The sequence below is a fragment of the Protopterus annectens genome, chromosome 12.part0, assembly GCF_019279795.1.
Source record: "Protopterus annectens isolate FY-2018-M chromosome 12.part0, PAN1.0, whole genome shotgun sequence".
NCBI classification, from domain to species: Eukaryota; Metazoa; Chordata; order Ceratodontiformes; family Protopteridae; genus Protopterus; species Protopterus annectens.
The window spans coordinates 217946627-217963057 of record NC_056746.1 but is presented as its reverse complement, the minus strand read 5'-3'; the positions used below and the strand labels follow the sequence as shown (position 1 = coordinate 217963057).

Genomic DNA, 16431 nt, shown 5'->3' with positions numbered 1-16431 from the left:
GCATTCGTTGAAGGTTGGGCATCGAGCTGGCAACTCGGCATCATGAAAATCTACTGCCAATCATTAGCGGACCGGAGTTCCGCTGTGGCGACCCCTAACCGGGAAAAGACGAAAGACAATAACAACAACAACAGGTCTAAACTTTGTTACTCTAAGCACTTATTCTGATCTACAGTGGACATAAAAACTGTACAGACCCCTGTTAAAATGCCAGGGCTTTGTGATATAAAAAAAACGAGACCACAATAAATCATTTCAAAACTTTCCCCACCTTTAATGTGACCTATAACCTGTACAATTCAATTGAAAAACAAAAAAATCTGTTATGGAAAAAAATATAAAAAATAATAAACATACAATAAGCTGGTTGCATAAGTGTGCACACCCTTAAACTAATACTTTGTTGAAGCACCTTTTGATTTAATTACAGCATTCAGTCTTCTTGGGTAGGAGTCTAACAGCATGGCAGATCTTGACTTGGCAATATTTGCCCACTCATCCTTGCAAAAGTGCTCCAAATCTGTCAGATTGCGAGGGCATCTCGTTTATAGCCAGTCACTGAAGAAAAGACTTGCTTCCCGCATCTATCCATCGCCTTAGCAGAGTGGAACTCTCCTCTGACAGTTCCTTTTTGGTCACTGCTCCCATGATCATGTCATCTACTGCAACCCCTTTTGTCCAAAAAGCCTGGTCAGCTGGACCAGTAATTATTTTATTTTGTTTGGTCTCCGGGGAATAGGCTCGATGCAATCTGGGGTCTCCCATGCCAACTGAGAGATCAAACTTATGATCTCATTGGTGGGCGGAGTCACCCAAGAGGTAAATGGTCAGGAACCAAAAGCCACCAGGTACACTGACTCCTCAGTTGAAGGATTACTGGACTGCCAGCCAGCCACCTCTCTGTTTTAAAATCTCCAGGATCTCCCCAAAGGAAACATCCCTCAGGTTGACCATGGGGATCCTTCTCCCTCATCGAGGTTGGTGTCCTCAGTAGCCGACTCCTCTGTGGAGTCCAAATGCTTCCTCTTGCAAGGATTCAGAGGGACCCCATCAGTGGGATACTCTGGGGAAGTATCAAAAGAGGCAGGGTTACCCCGATCGGTATCCTGGCTCCTAAGGTCCTGTTGTCCCTGTGGAATGTACTGGTCAGAAGTGCACAGGAAACATTGATGGGACTGAGGATCTGAGGGGGCAGGTGACTTTCTAGATGTGGTGGCAGCTATAGCCCTCTCCAGAGCCCCAAAAGCTGATGACTTCAGTGGGGAGGGGATTCTGGCTCAGACAAGCCACTCTTATGGTACGGGGTCCTCTACAGCCTAGAAAACACTTCACCTGGGGTAGAAGCTGGAGCCAAGCTCACCTGTGTGGAAGACTCGAGGCACAACAACTGCTCCAAAAGTCTAGGAGTAGAGCTCACTTGTGGTTCACGAGATCTGCTGTGGCTCTGGAAGCTCTTCAGCTCCAAAAAGGCCAAAAAGCTCTGAGCAAAGGTCTGACCTGAGAAAAGAGACATCTTTGGATCTGAGCTGGACAACACCATGCGTACCAGATCCAATGACTCCGAAGCTTGCCATGAAGTCACAGGAGGAGTTAGTGAGGGAGTGGATGGCTTGGACAGGTCTTGAACTGTATGGGTCGGGGCTGAAGGGGACTTAGTGATGCCATGCACCCACAAGATCTTATCATTCATTCCATGTCTTCTTCAGTAAGGCTCCTGGTTGAATGGAAGGAGGATGCTGACAGGGATTTGGACTTGCTAAAAACGGGGGTGGTACCCCCGAAGGAACAGGGTCTATAGTTGGGGAGTACCAAGTTCTCGGAAGAGTCATAATTGGTTTAAAGGGACTGCCTATTGGATCCTGATGTCAATGGATCTGATCTATCCTTACCTGACAGATTTGGAGCCGAAGAAGCCGGATCCAACAGAGAAATGCTCAGCACCGAAGGCTCCGACAGAGTCACAGATTCAGAAGCTTTGGAAAGTTTCAAAGCCTTAGATCTCAGCTCTGAAGGATCTGTCGGATCTGAGGAAGGCCTCTTCTTTCCTAAATCACCACTTTTGGAGAAAAAGGAAGAAGCAGGGCTCAAATTAGCCAATTTTATTTAATATTTGTTTTCCAGGAAAATCCAACTAGACACAGGTCCATTTTCAACAGAGGCCCAGGGAGAAGAGCTCCAACAATATGAAAAAACAAACATTATACAGCAAGAAAATTACAGAGTACAGGTCAACAATGAAACTACACATTGCAAAATATAAAAAACTGAAAGACATGACATCTTAGAAATTTTAACAAAATTTGTACATCAAAGAGTATATGGTATTATACAGACTAGACTAGCATATATATTAGAAAGCACAGTATGATACTTTTGAGGAAGACTTGAAATGATTTCTGGTAAAGTATATATAGAGAAGGAAGAAAACATAAAAGGATAGTACTGTAAAGTGTAGATCTAAAGAAAGTCGGAGGGTGTGTATAAAAAGTGGAGAATATAGAGTTGGTCAGCTGGGTAGCAAGAGCAAAGCCAGGATTTTTTCTGAGTGAGTAAATAGAAGTTTTTTAAATTGTACTATGGTGCAAATGGAAGTGGGTAGTTTATTCCATATTTTAGGAATGAAGTTACGAGAATAAGGATTCTCCAGCTGAGTTGTTAGCTTTGATGGATTTAACTAGGAGTTTGCCACTGGAATGGAGTGCTCTAGTGGTGGTGTATGGTTGCATGAGATCTTTAAGGGCTGGGGTTTTAATTGGTTCATGGAGTATTTTATTGGCGAATGTTAGTTGCTTGTATCGCAGAGCTGAAGAAGTTCTAGCCGGTTTAGTTGTCTAACGGCTGTGCAATGGTGTGTTTTGTAGTGGGGAGTTTGTAGATAATTTGGCTATTTTATTTTAACATGTGTCTAGCTTAGTAAGGTCCGATTTGTGTAGGTTGGTTAGTATAGGAGAGGCGTAGAGAAGGGGTGACAGGAGGTGTGTCCGGGCAATGGTAGCTTTTGTAGATCTGGTTAAAAATTTCTCGTTTCTGTAAAGGATGCCTAGTTTTTTTTATGAACTTTTTTGACAGTTTGGGCTATGTGGATATCAGATTTTAGATTGTTGTCAATGATGTTGTTGTTTTGATTTGGGAGATGTCACAGATTTGGAATCACTAACAGAAATATAGCCTCTTTGAACACAGATGGTAGCATGCCCTTCAAAATGAGTTTATTCTTCCTTTCAGCCAAAGCCCTATGATTGAAGGAATGGCAGATAGCGCAATCTTCCTGTACATGAAGGGGCCCCAGTCAGTAAATGCACAGGGAATGACAGTCATTGAAGGGAATTCTGTGACCGCACTTTTGTGCATTTCTTAAAGCCTACTGGCTCATCCTGCTGCTCAGCCATGATGAAGAAATGAAAGGCCGAGAATATACTCACACACATGCACACCAAAAGAACGAGGAAAGTTTTTTTTTTTTTTTTTTAATATAGAAAGAGAGGGAAAAGAGAAACTACTAACAATAATAGTAAGTATACTCCTAAGGGTATAGGGGAGAAGGCAGAGTAACTTATTAAAAAATGGTTACTAGCAGAAAAAAAGAGAGAGAGAGAGAGAGAGAGAGAGAGAGAGAGAGAGAGAAAGTGAAAGTAACCTAATACAAAAGAAATTACTACTGCAAAAAGAGTGCAGAGACAAAGGTGAGATAGGAGAAAGTTAACCACACAAAAACAATCAAGAATTAGGAACAAATGGAAAAAAATATTGTAAATATCGCCTGACAAGCCAAGAGCTAGAGGTTTAGACCACATATTCAAGAAGTGGCAAATGGGATCTTAGGTAATGGGCAGATGCATTGCCATGAGCTTAGTAACGGCCGGGTCGGCTCCAATGGATCAGATCTGGACCCATTTATGAGAAGGAGATGAAAAAAGTACAGTTGTGTACCTACCATAATGTAGATGTTAGAGTGTATTCACTGTTGCAGTCATTACTCTTGGGTTATCCTGCTGGCAGGCTACCCTCAGTTGGCCAGAATTCCAAAAAGTCTACGTCCGGCGTCGGTTGCTGTCACCTCTTCCCTGACGTCAGTGCGCCAGGGGTATAAAAGATGCAGTCGATTCCATTTTCCCCAGTCTTTCTTGCCATGCGGTGCCCGAAGCAAAAGCAGTTCGCAAGTGCCGGTCGGCCGACTCCTGAGATTTTCGAATCCGAATTTCTGAACCAAAGTCTTCATTAAAGCTAAGTACCCTGTTGGGGAAACTTTTTTCTTGCTCCAGACTGATGTCAGAAAAAGTTAACAATTGTATTTCTTGTGGGAAGCAAATACCTCATAAGGATTTTCACTCTTACTGTATCCTTGCCTAGGCCCTGATCACAACGTTGCTAGCTGTCGGTTTTGTGCTAGATTTAACCAACGCACTATCAAGCGTTGGTTCGATTTTGCATTTCATTACTTTGGCCGAAGATGAACATCTGACAATATCAGATTATTAGTTTTAGTCTTTTCTTTCTGAATATAGCAGGCAGAAAGAAAACAAGGTTGGAAGAATAGAGGAACTTCCTCAGCCACAGAAAGCTGAAGAAATCTGTCATCAACATATGCCATCCCTGTTGCACAAATCAAAACTGGAGAGAATGACATTCCCATCTAGGGCAAAATGTATACCTTTATGGTGCTCACTCCACTCAAAGAACTTAACCAGATAAGCCTCCTTTTATACTCTGTTTTGAAATAAGAAAGGAACTGAAGTTGAATGAGTCCACAACCCAATCACTTTCTCTGGGATGTGAATGGCTATGAGGATGATATTCCACGAGGTGGCCCACTGCCAGCCCCATAGTCCCTCTGCACAGGGATGGCAGACTCCTTAAACACATACAACAAACTCACAAACATACACTCACAGTTTTTGCCCTGGGCATAGTATCCAGACCAGTCTTGTGTAAATAATCACACAGTCACTCAGTGTGATAATGGTCTTACCATTGCTGCTATCTTCTTATATTTCTCAGACATACTCGCAACACTCTCAATAAACCATAACCGACATTCTATACCAGCAAAACCAGGCTCATTCATCTCACCTTTGCACACAGGCTTCTTTATTCTCCTTCGACTCAGCCTTTAGCTCACTACTCTCTTGGTATACCCAAAACACACCTCCCAGATTCACAAACAAATCATTTTACAAATACATGATATTAAACCAAAGACAGAAGACAGGACACCAAATACCTAGTTACTGACCTGTGCACTATACACACAAAAATATGACCTACTGATAACTATACCTTCTTAAAAAGAAGCTGCAAATTCTATTTCAGTAATACACCCCCACATCAAATGTGCCATAGCGGTTCCCTATCAGAAGCCTGAAACACTATAAGCCTGAAAATCAAAATCCTGAAACCAAAAGCCTGAAAATTCAAAATCCCGAAACTCAAAATCCTGAACACAAAAAATGGACATGCTGACGTCATTGTGGCTTTGCTATTGTTAGCCCTGTGGTGTTAGGTCATGCGTTGGGTTCAGGTAAGTGTGCGGTTGGTTTTATGTTAGGGTTAGGGGCGGTTTAAGTGAGTTAGGGTTAGGGCGCATGTTAGGCATGTATGCAATAGTGACAAATATTGGGGTTAGGGGCGGTTTAAGTGAGTTAGGGTTAGGGCGCGGGTCAGGTGAGTGTGCGATAGTGACGGACCTTAGGGTTAGGGTTAGGGTCAGGGTCAGTTGGTAGATATTAGTGTCTTTATAGTGACATATTAGCATTATTTGTGTTTTCAGGATTTTGAGTTTCAGGATTTTGGGTTTTCGGGATTTTGAATTTTCAGGCTTCTGGTTACAGGATTTTGATTTTCAGGCTTATAGTGTTTCAGGCTTCTGATAGGGAACCGCCATAGCATATTCATCTGTTTGCTCCTACCTTATATGTCCTACAGTTTACTTGCATTACCAAAACTTGTAAACGATTAATCTCTAGATATCCTATGGAAATTTTCTGCCTTCTCATCTCATTTTTAATTCTTTCCAACTTCCCACAATAATCCTACTTCTCACATCATGCAGTCATAAACACTTTCCTTTAAAGCAATCTAATCTATTATTCTATTTTACACTTTCTTCCTATACAACCAGCCCCTAATGAAATGTCAGGATTCATAAGTCTGAAATACACTGCGAGTCTCAGCAATTCAAGCTGTAACCTTATAAAGCCTCATGTATGTATCTTACAGAACACATTTTGTTATATTACTACTATTATATGGTACCTATGCACATATACTTAAAAAAACGCTTGCCTATTACATTTTCATTTATTTTTTTTATTTTTATACTTTATCAGAGGTCAAACGATACATGTATGACAACTGTTAATCCAATGCACTATTCATATACAAGGGATATACAGAACAGAACAGCACAGTGTGCAGTGCCACAATGTGACTGCATGTTTGTTTAATTTTTTTTAAATATGCCTCTAAATTAAATGTTCTGAACTTATGTACAAAAACACCTAGTTTAGAGGCCCAGCTAGTCTCACTCCATGACACTAGGAAAGTGTAAAACACACAAAATCCCTTTAAGTAGAGTTTCACAGCTGTTCTTTTATGAATACCCAAATATGTTATGTAAAACTTATAAACCTGTTAACATTTTACCTGTAACATGTTATGCAAACAGTATTTGTATTACAGCTGTGCATAAAATGCACTTGCTGTTTTGTTTTGTAGTATCTTCCATATCCCCTCCCAAAATGAGCTTTTGCCCAAAGTGTGAATATAAACAAAAATATATGCAAGCCTAAGTACTACACCACTACCTGGGTGCTTGACCAGAAGAGGAGTGACTTGAGTAAGAAAAGCAAGCAGAAATATGCCTTAGCATGAGCAGGGTGAGGACCTCTAAGTGGGCTTGTCAGCCTACCAACAAAGCATCTGTAGTCAGATTTTATAACGTGACTGGCAGCAGAAACAGAAATGCACAACAAAAATGATGGGGATTGTAGCATAGTTTTATCATTGTAATTTGCAGTTACAGTAAGGAACTCAAGGTTGCTGAACAGACAAGCAGACCCTGCTAGATCTTCACTGAGCATCCTGATAAACATTACAACTGTTACTTGATGTCGGACAAGTTAGAAGTAAAAATGTTCACTCAATTTTCCACAGATCAAAAATATAATCTGCAGTTTGAACTGTATCTATTTTAATTAATGTTGACATTTTGCCTTTCACTCATGGAACTCATTTGAAGTTCTCCAATCATCTGACACAAAGCCTGTTTAGAAGCCAATACTGAATAGCCTTTGTAAGGCATTTGACAGGTGCTGGCCAGTTGGTAGTCTGGTACGTTATATGGCCCAAAAGAAATAATGTTCATGATCTGGGAAAGTACACTGATGATTTGCACTTGGGAGACTGGGGGGTAGATGTAGGCATGTGAACTAAGGAATGTAGGAAGACAGGGGTGAAGTTAGAGCTAAATTTATTCACTAGTATATTGGCTATGTCCTCAGGGTCTGAATATGTGATATATTTTTTACTATTAGCTTTGCGCAGTGCTAAGAATTATTTCTGAGGTTTCTAACATAGTTAAAGAAGGCATTATGGTTGTCTTTTGCCTGGGTGCCTATTTTTATCTCTTATCTAGTTTTCACTGATTTGATCAGGGACTGCATGGGGTTCCTTGTTATGTTTAGCAAGAGCATTTATGACATATTGAGAGTTATATTTATTACTGTGTGCAATTAGCTTTTTTCTTTTATTGTAGAGCCTGTTTATATTTGGGTTACATCACAAAATGTATTTTTAAATTTGGCATTGCATTTACTTCAGAAGGGACAGATGCACATATGCAGCTATTTACATATGCACAGAATTTGGTGATAAAGGATTGTGTATACACAGTGAGTTCATCAGATCTGAGGGGGATGTTGAATTTAACCTGGTCACCGCTCAGTTTTATTAAGTAGCCTTTGCATAATCTCTGAATACTGAGGTATTTGAAGATCCTTCCAGTTTCAGTCTTATGGTCTGATTTAATTAGGCAGGAAATTACAACTGGTGAGGAACCAAGCTTTCCCATATTGGTGAGGACCAAGTCCAGGATTTTGTTTTCCTAGTTGGGGTGTAGACTAACTGGACCCTAATTTCCTAAGTTCTATTTGTGGACATATTTGCAATCCAAGTTACACAGGGATTGGGTCTATATTACATCTGAGAAAACCCATTTCAGCAAACAACTGTTTGCCGAATGATAACCAGTGAAATCTAACTCCCAAGAATGGCCATTTAGCGAATTTTTTCCTTGAGGAAAAAGCACTTGGCCATCATTGAGAATTTCCCCTTTTCTCCACTGTAGTATGCTCTTAGAGTTGGTATATTTAGTTAGGGGAATGGGGGGGGGGGGCAAAGCCCCCCCACTTTGAAGGGTTTTAAAATTTGTGTGGTTTTAGGTTGACCAAGCGTTTTTTCACCTAGGAAAAAATTTGCTAGAATGGCGGTTCGAGGGAGTTAGATTTTGCTGGTTATCATTTGGCAAACAGTTGTTTTCTGAAAGGGATTTTTGTGGTTGTAATATAGACCCCCGGGATTAATCTTCAGCTGGGAGAATACCTGGCTCCATCATGTTCCCAGTTAATGAAGGGATACTTGAAATCCCTAAGAGAATAGTGTCTGGCCTTATACAGGAAGTATGGCTAAGAGGGCATAGAGGAGATCCTATATATAACCATGACACGATAAGGGGTTTTGTTAATGGTGAGTTGGAAGTGAAGGAGTTCCAGATGATTATCCTGTCCCATGAACTTGGAGGCGAGACTTTGTTTTATGAATATATGGAGACACTGTTGCCTTTAATGCCTTCTTCAAGTACAGTGGGCTTGAACGAGTGTTGAAAATTTGCACTGATGGGGTGCCCTCAATGGTACTGAAGCACGTGTTTGCGACAATGCACATATCAATGCGTTCCATGGTGAGCAGTGCCTGAAGAGAGTGGAGTATTTTGTTGAGGCAGTTTACTATCAAAATATGGAATGGCAGCTGTACAACTGCTGCTTGTTCAGAATCATGGTGCTCAAGGTTTGTCGAACTGCAAGATTACATACCACAATAATGAATATAGAGCTGCATTCGTTGCTATGCACTCACCATAGTGAATGGAGATTGCAGTACAGTGGGTATTTTCCTGTTTTCCTTACTGTAGTGTGATTTCAGAGTTGGTATATTTAAGTTGCAGGGGTTGTGGTGGGTGCAGTGGGGCTTCCCGGTGCAAAGTGTACATGCTAACATGGACTTTCGATTCTGAACAGTGTCATGAATGGGACCATCATGGTTATCAGTTATGATATTGTGACCTAAACAGTGAGTACATTTTTGAAGTTTCAGTTCGGTAGTGTGAATAAACTCACAACTGCCTTTCAAAATGTTTACAGTGTACCTGTTGAGGCTCCTAGCAGCATAAAGCAGCAATGCCTCCATTATCTGTAATGTGTTTTGTTGACTGAAGACTGTCAGGCTATCACCTCAGCATGCAGGGTTTCAGAGCTACAGGCCCTCATGGCTGTGCAACCATTCATCATTTTCCATCAGGACAGAGTTTCCTTACGAACCAATCCTAAAGGTAGTATCCAGTGTAGCTTTGAATCAGACTATCCACTTACCTACCTTTTATCCTAATCCACAAAACAAAGGGGAAAGACTACTACATTCCTTGGACATTCACAGACAACTTCGTTACTACTTGGACAGAACAAAGCCATTCAGGAAATCTGAGCAACTCTTTGTGTCCTATGCTGCAGGTGCTCAGGGAAAGGCTATTACCAAACAGACAATTTCAAAATGGATAGCCCACTGCATACGCTTTTGTTACTCATTTCATGAAAAAACTGTGCCTGCATGCATCAGATCCCACTCCACCAGAGCCACAGCTACCTCTGCAGCCTTCCTCAGGGGGGGTCCCTACCAAGGACATTTTGGAAGCAGCCACCTGGAGTTCAGTGCACACTTTCTCCAAGCACTATCACCTCCCACTATACTCAAAATCTAGAGCGGGCTTTGCCACAGCAGTCCTGCAGGGTATCCTAGCCCCTCCTAGTTCCACTTAGTGCCTGCCACCCTTACTTAGCTTTGGGATTCTACCCATCTGTTATGACTGCAGCTGTATGCACGATGAACATAGTACAGTTTTGTACCTACCATAAATGTAGATGTTCGAGTGCTCATACAGCTGCAGTCCAGGTTTCCTCCTCCATCCCCTCTTAGGACAGGCCTTATGACAAACACTTTTCATATAACCTTTTTGGGGTATTCTTTTATGGTGTATTTGCTTGCAACTACTGTTTTTGATTTATCAACATTGCATCTTTGCATAACATTATGTTTGCCTTCCTTCTGGGGGCACCTGACATCTGGGGCAAGAAAAACTGAAGAAAATGGTGTCGGCTGCCTCTTTTATACCCCTGCCGCACTGACGTCAGGGAAGAAGCAACGACAACTGACGCCGGACCTAGACTTTGGAATTCGGCCGACCGAGGACCCGCCTGACGGCAGGATAACCCATCTGTTATGACTGCAGCTGTATGCACGATGAACATCCGCAGTGGTTACACTTCTGCCACATTTTACTTCTTTGGAAGACTCCTACAGTGTGAATCCCTTACTAGCAAAGGGCCATTTCACTTTAGGTTTAAATAGCAGACGCTGCTTGGTTACAGCCTCAGATTATATGAAAGATCCTTTCACACCTTCTTTTGTGGGCAGCTACAGTAAAATGTTAGCAACTGTGGCAGTCCTTAAATACTGTGCTTCATACCTAAGCAATTCAGAAAGCAGCTGTGCAATTCCTAGTTGCTGATCTGATTACTGTAAGAAGTAACATTTTTGTTTCTTCGGTGCAAAACCTGTTGCTCACAATAGTATCAAGATGAACTGTGCAAGAGACAAAAAAAGAGCTAGGGAGCACAGGCCTAGTTGCCCACTCTTACATCTGGTATGTAACATCACAATATACACTGTTTAAAATGCACAAAACCCAGAACATAGAAGTTAGAGAATGAAATAATTTTGTGCCAAAAAAGAGCCATCAAAGAGGAAATCTCAAGTGTTGCCTACTGCATAATGCTTCTGAAGCAAGGGTCTGCAGTTACAGCTGATGCAAAGCTTGACAGACAGACTGATCATAGGAAGTTACTAAGTTAACGGCCCTAGGGCCCTTACAAGCCTAGCCAGGTTTTGCCCTTGTTTCCACGAACAGAATCTATTGCCCCTGTCCAAGAGACACAGGTGGAAGCCCCAGGGTGAATTTATGGTCACCCATCCAATGATCCAGACTGCACTTGACAAGGGCCAAAAAGGTGTTCTGCTTGACATGAATTAGGAGTCTGTTCCACAGGTGTGGTAACCTCTGGGAGACAAATATGTCCCTCCAGCATGTTCTATTAATGTCATATACCAGGTTAAGGTCTTTAGAGCGAGTAACCCGTGAGCCACTGGACTTTGAGAGAGGCATCATTTCCAATAATGCAGAGTCAGACACTGCCTTTTATGCAATGCAAGGCAGAGATTGCCTCTGAGCAGTCTGTATGAAATGGAGTAAAGTGACAGTGACTTTTAGCTGATCCACATAGAACAGATGCTGAAGACCTTGAATTCTCCTTGTGAGGAACTTGTGACCTCTCCAATTACTGCAGGTGCCTGGAAAGGTACATATCAAAAGTAGTGTTGTACTCAGTTATTGGCCTGATGAGGAAAGAGTACAGAGAGGTTTTATTTATTTATTTAACATTTGTTTACCTGGACAGTCCGACTGGATGAGAGCCCATTTTCAGCAGAGGCCTGGGGAGAAAAGCTCCAGAGACAAAATTACAAATAATACAAGTAAAAGCAAAAATAATTAAAAAAACAAAAGATATACACTTCATAAGCTACCATGAGACATATCAACTACAATAATTACAAAGTAAAACACATCAATAAAACACATTTCAAAGGCACATAGAGTTACACGGAGTATAAATGAATATAAAAGTAATGCAGATTGCCGATAAAATTGGTAGGCTGCTGAATAATGTTGAATATGTGTGAAGTACACAGACAACAGTTCGGACAGTGCAGTAAATTATTTAATTTTTCATCAGATAGGTGGAGGATGTGATCTACCAATTATACAATTCGTGAGTTGATTACATCTTGGTATAAAGAGACAAACTAGAGAGTGGAATAGAGAAGGGAAGAGAGACGAAAGCAGAAGAGGGAGAAGGAATAGAGAAGCGAATGCGGGCAGACGGCGAGATGTACGGGTAGGCAGGTATTGAAGTTAGGAGAGCGAATTGTTACTGAAGAGAAGGGAGTACGGGTTACAACTTCTCTCTTTCTGGAGGCAATGCCCTTATTTATGAGATGAGCAATACAGAATGCCCTTCTTACCACTGTGGAGACATGGTGATCAAATTTAACACTGCTTTCAATCTGTGTGGCCAAGTCTCTCACCACTGAGTGCGTGATTAGGGCGTTTCTATTGATGTGGTAATAGGCAATGCCCTTAATTATGAGATGAACAATGCAGAATGTCCTTCTTACCACTGTGGAGATATGGTGATGAAATTTAAGGTTGCTGTCAACCTGTGTGCCCCAGGTCTCTCACCAGTGAGTGCGTGATTAGGGTGTTTTTATTGATGTGGTAATTAGCTGGAATATAGCTCTTACTGAAAGGAATGATAACACATTTTTCTGCATTGAGTTTCAGGCTGCGACTTTGGCACCAATCATATGTTTGCATAAGACACTCTTGTAGGATGCTGACATCGTTTGGGGATTCTATGACTGCTCCCAGTTTACAACTGGCAGCAAACTTTGTCAATTCGGAAAAATAGATTCCGAACTGTAGAGGTCCCAGGACTGATCCCTGTGGAACACTGGTTACAGGTCTGCTATTGGAGGTGGATTCCCTTATTTTGACTGTATGGGTTGTATTAGTGAGACAATTAGTGAGTCACTTAACGATATAAGGGTTGATACCTAGCTGGCTGAGTTTGTCAATAATGCCCAAGTGGGGAACAGTGTCAAAAGCCTTGGCCAACTCCAGGTAGGCTGTATGCACATTTTTCCCCTATCCAGGGCTCTGGTGACTGTGTCAAAGTAGAAAAACAGGTTTTACAGGCATGATATTGTTTGACAAATGCAAATTGAGTAGGGTCAAGTGTTTGGAGATTACCTATATCTTTGTTAAGGTCCACGATGATCCACTCCACAGCCTTGGAGATAAGGCTAGTCAGGCTAATACATCTACAGTTCCCGGGGTCAGTGGAAGCACCACATTTGTGCAAGGTGATAATGGTGGCCATTTTCCATTCAGCTGGGACAAAGTCGTGCTTAGACTATGATTGAAAGAGTACTTAATGGTGTTGTTAATTCTTGTTGGAGCCCATGTAGGATGCAGCCTGGGATGTTATCAAGTCCCATAGATATGTTTTTGGCCTAAGAGAGAGGGCATTTACAACTACTCTCTAGAGATACAAGGTAGGAGACAGGTGGAAGGAATGTCATGGGGTATGTGTGGTGAGGACAGGGGAGTAAAGTTTTCACAGAACCTGTCGGCTAACAGGTTTGCTATGGCCACAGGCTCAGTGTGTGTGGTATCATTAAATACCAGTTCAGGGCAAATCTGGGTCTTGCCTTTTAGGCTACGGATTTAACTAAAGAATGCCTTATGTTTGTCCTTAGTTGCGGACGCTAATTTGGATTTGTAGTTTGCTTTGGAGGACTTCACAAGAAGTCTTATTTGCTTGTGTAATCTGAGAAGGGAGTGTTTCCAGTTTGGGGCATGCTCCCTCTTACTTTTGGACAAGAATTTCTTCCTCTTATTGCAAAGCCTGTTAAATGCAGTTGTCCACCATACAGGTTTGCTCTTCCTTGAAGAGCTTGTTTTGGCCCTATCAGGTATAGCCACATCAGTGCAGTTATACAGATGTTTGCAAAAAGCATTGGTGTAGAACTCTGCATAGTTGTCAGTTCCATCTGAGGGGGGGGGGGGGAGGTGCAGTGAAACTATATATACACCATCCCTTAGAAGGACATAATCTGCTTTGGAGAAGTTTTTTAGTTTAGTTGCTGCTGGAGGGTCCAGTGTGATAGTTACTTCGAGTGCGACTGATTTGTAGTCAGATCTGAAAAGAGAGGACCTCACAGTTGGGGTGATACAGTGGTCCCCATATTGGTAAGCACCAGATCCAAGATGTTGGCGCCCCTAGTTGGGGTGTCCAGCAGCTGGTCCAGGGCACTGGAGTCAATGAATAATGAACTCGAGGAACCTTTGGTTAAGTGATTTTGAGCAGGAGTAATTTACCCAGTCAATGGATGGGTAATTAAAATCACCTAGAACCATGGTGTTTAGATGTATCTTGATGAAGCAGGCAGAGTGGGTGTCTTGATTCAAGGAAGGGGTCATGGAGCTGGCAATGAATTGCATAGGTGTCCTACCAACAGTTAATTGCACCTGAAGTGTCTCCAGGGAATCACACTGTTTAACCAATCTGGAGGTGTATTTATCTTTAATGAATATCGATACACTGCCTCCCTTTAGTTTTCACACCTTCCATTTGTGGTATGAACTTGTGGTATGTAACCAGGTATGGCTGGGGTGCTCTACACAGCCTTGAACCAGGTCTCCGTGACTGCACAGATGTCAGCGTCTGCCAAGGTGAGGACTGCTTCCAGTGAAAGCAGTTTCATGCCAAGACTCCTAGCGTTTAGCAGCATAACCTGGAGGTTTGTTTTTTGATTAAATTTTTACTTCAGGAATTTTGCCCTTGTGACATTGCCTAAAAAAGGCACTATGGGGGTGGCAATATGCTGCTCAAGGCTAGGGACATACCTGCCTGTGACACATAATCAGAGAGCTCAGTCAGATCTCTCTTCATGTAGTCCAGGGAGGCATGTCTCAATTTGTTCACACCAACATGTACTATGACCGAATCATAACGGTACTTGTTGTTGAGAGACCCGAGTGCCTGTGTGATCTGACTAATCCTGGCACCCGAAAGACAGCTGACTGTGACTTTCTCCTTGTTCAGCCTGGCGAGGAGGATGTCTGTGTTTGTCTCACTATAGAATTTCCTATGACTAAAATATTTGGTGCGGATGTGCGTTGCCTTATGGGCTTTAATGGCGAGACACTTGTGCTTATGTCATTATGTGTATTGTGTGTTTTGGGTGTTACGGTTGGTTTAGTATGTATGTGTTTTGGATGTCTCTGGTGTTGAGGTAGATTATTTTGAGAGTACCTCCGCATATGTTGGTCTATGTGTATGCTGTGTGCCATGAGTAGGAGTTGGAGTAGGTGGGCTGACAACTTGCTCTGTATTGCTATCTATTGCGTTAGATAGCTGTGATTCCAGATTCATAATGTAGGTGCATCACTCACAAAGGGTCCAGGAATGATTTAGAAGTATGGGATTGTCAGTGTACATGAGGCAGTTGCTACACTGACTCAGTAGATCCATGTCGATCAAGCTGGTAGGAGAAAAGGAGGGAATTTGACAGTTTATGGCTCTAGGAATAATCCTGGTGTGGTTATAACAGCTGAAGAGGGAATACAGCAAGGGAAGGTATTAGTAGGTTTAGGTGCAAAGAGCTCTGGTTTAGGTAATATTTGAGAGAATAGAGAGCAGACGTGTGTAACCGGCAATCCCTCTGCTCAGTAGTGAGCGATGCACAAACAAGCAGAAACCATTTCAAACACAGGATCTTTAAAGAAGAAAAACAGGACATAGCCAAAGTTCACATTATCCAATCAAAACACCCTAAACAGAGCCCTGCAATAATACCTCTAGCTAGATCAGTCTAAACTGTACTTTCCTGCCATGAGGGCACAGGGGGGCCTTCTCTAGACAAAAGATTAACTGTTTTACAAGCTCCAAAGGTCACAAACAGTACTAGATTCAGCAAAAACATGAGCTTAGTCTATGCTAGTGTTTTTCAAGTACAGCAAACAACTAAAATGAACAAAACAAACAGATGAACAGTAATTACAGTTGTAAGAGGAATTCAATTAGCAGACAATCTAAAAATGCAGTAAAATACAGTTGCATAGTTTAAATAGACATGCAGCAAATATTGTTTCAGTTAATCAGAAAGTGCAGAAAACAGGTGAAAGTAAGAACGTATCATTTGTCTCTCAACAGGTATTTGGAAAACAGTAGAGCAAGGGCAGAAGGCCTAACTTGCTGCAGCTTTGAGCAAACAAGCACAAACCAGTACAAACACAGGCTTTTTAAAGCAGAAAGACAAGAAACAGCCAAAGTTTAAATTATCCAATCAAAATGTCCTAAACAGAGCCCTGCAACAGTAACTCTATATAGCTCAGTCCAAACTGTACCTTCCTGCCATGAGGGCACAGGGAAGCCTCTCCAGATAAGACTGTTTTACAAGGTCCAAATGTCATAAACAGTA

General features: G+C 41.9%; 1 protein-coding gene across 4 annotated transcripts in view; it reads right to left on the bottom strand.

Annotated features, from left to right (window-relative positions):
* Positions 1–16431, bottom strand: part of FLCN (folliculin) — a 439052-nt gene that overhangs the window by 293960 nt on the left and 128661 nt on the right. The window lies entirely within an intron of this gene.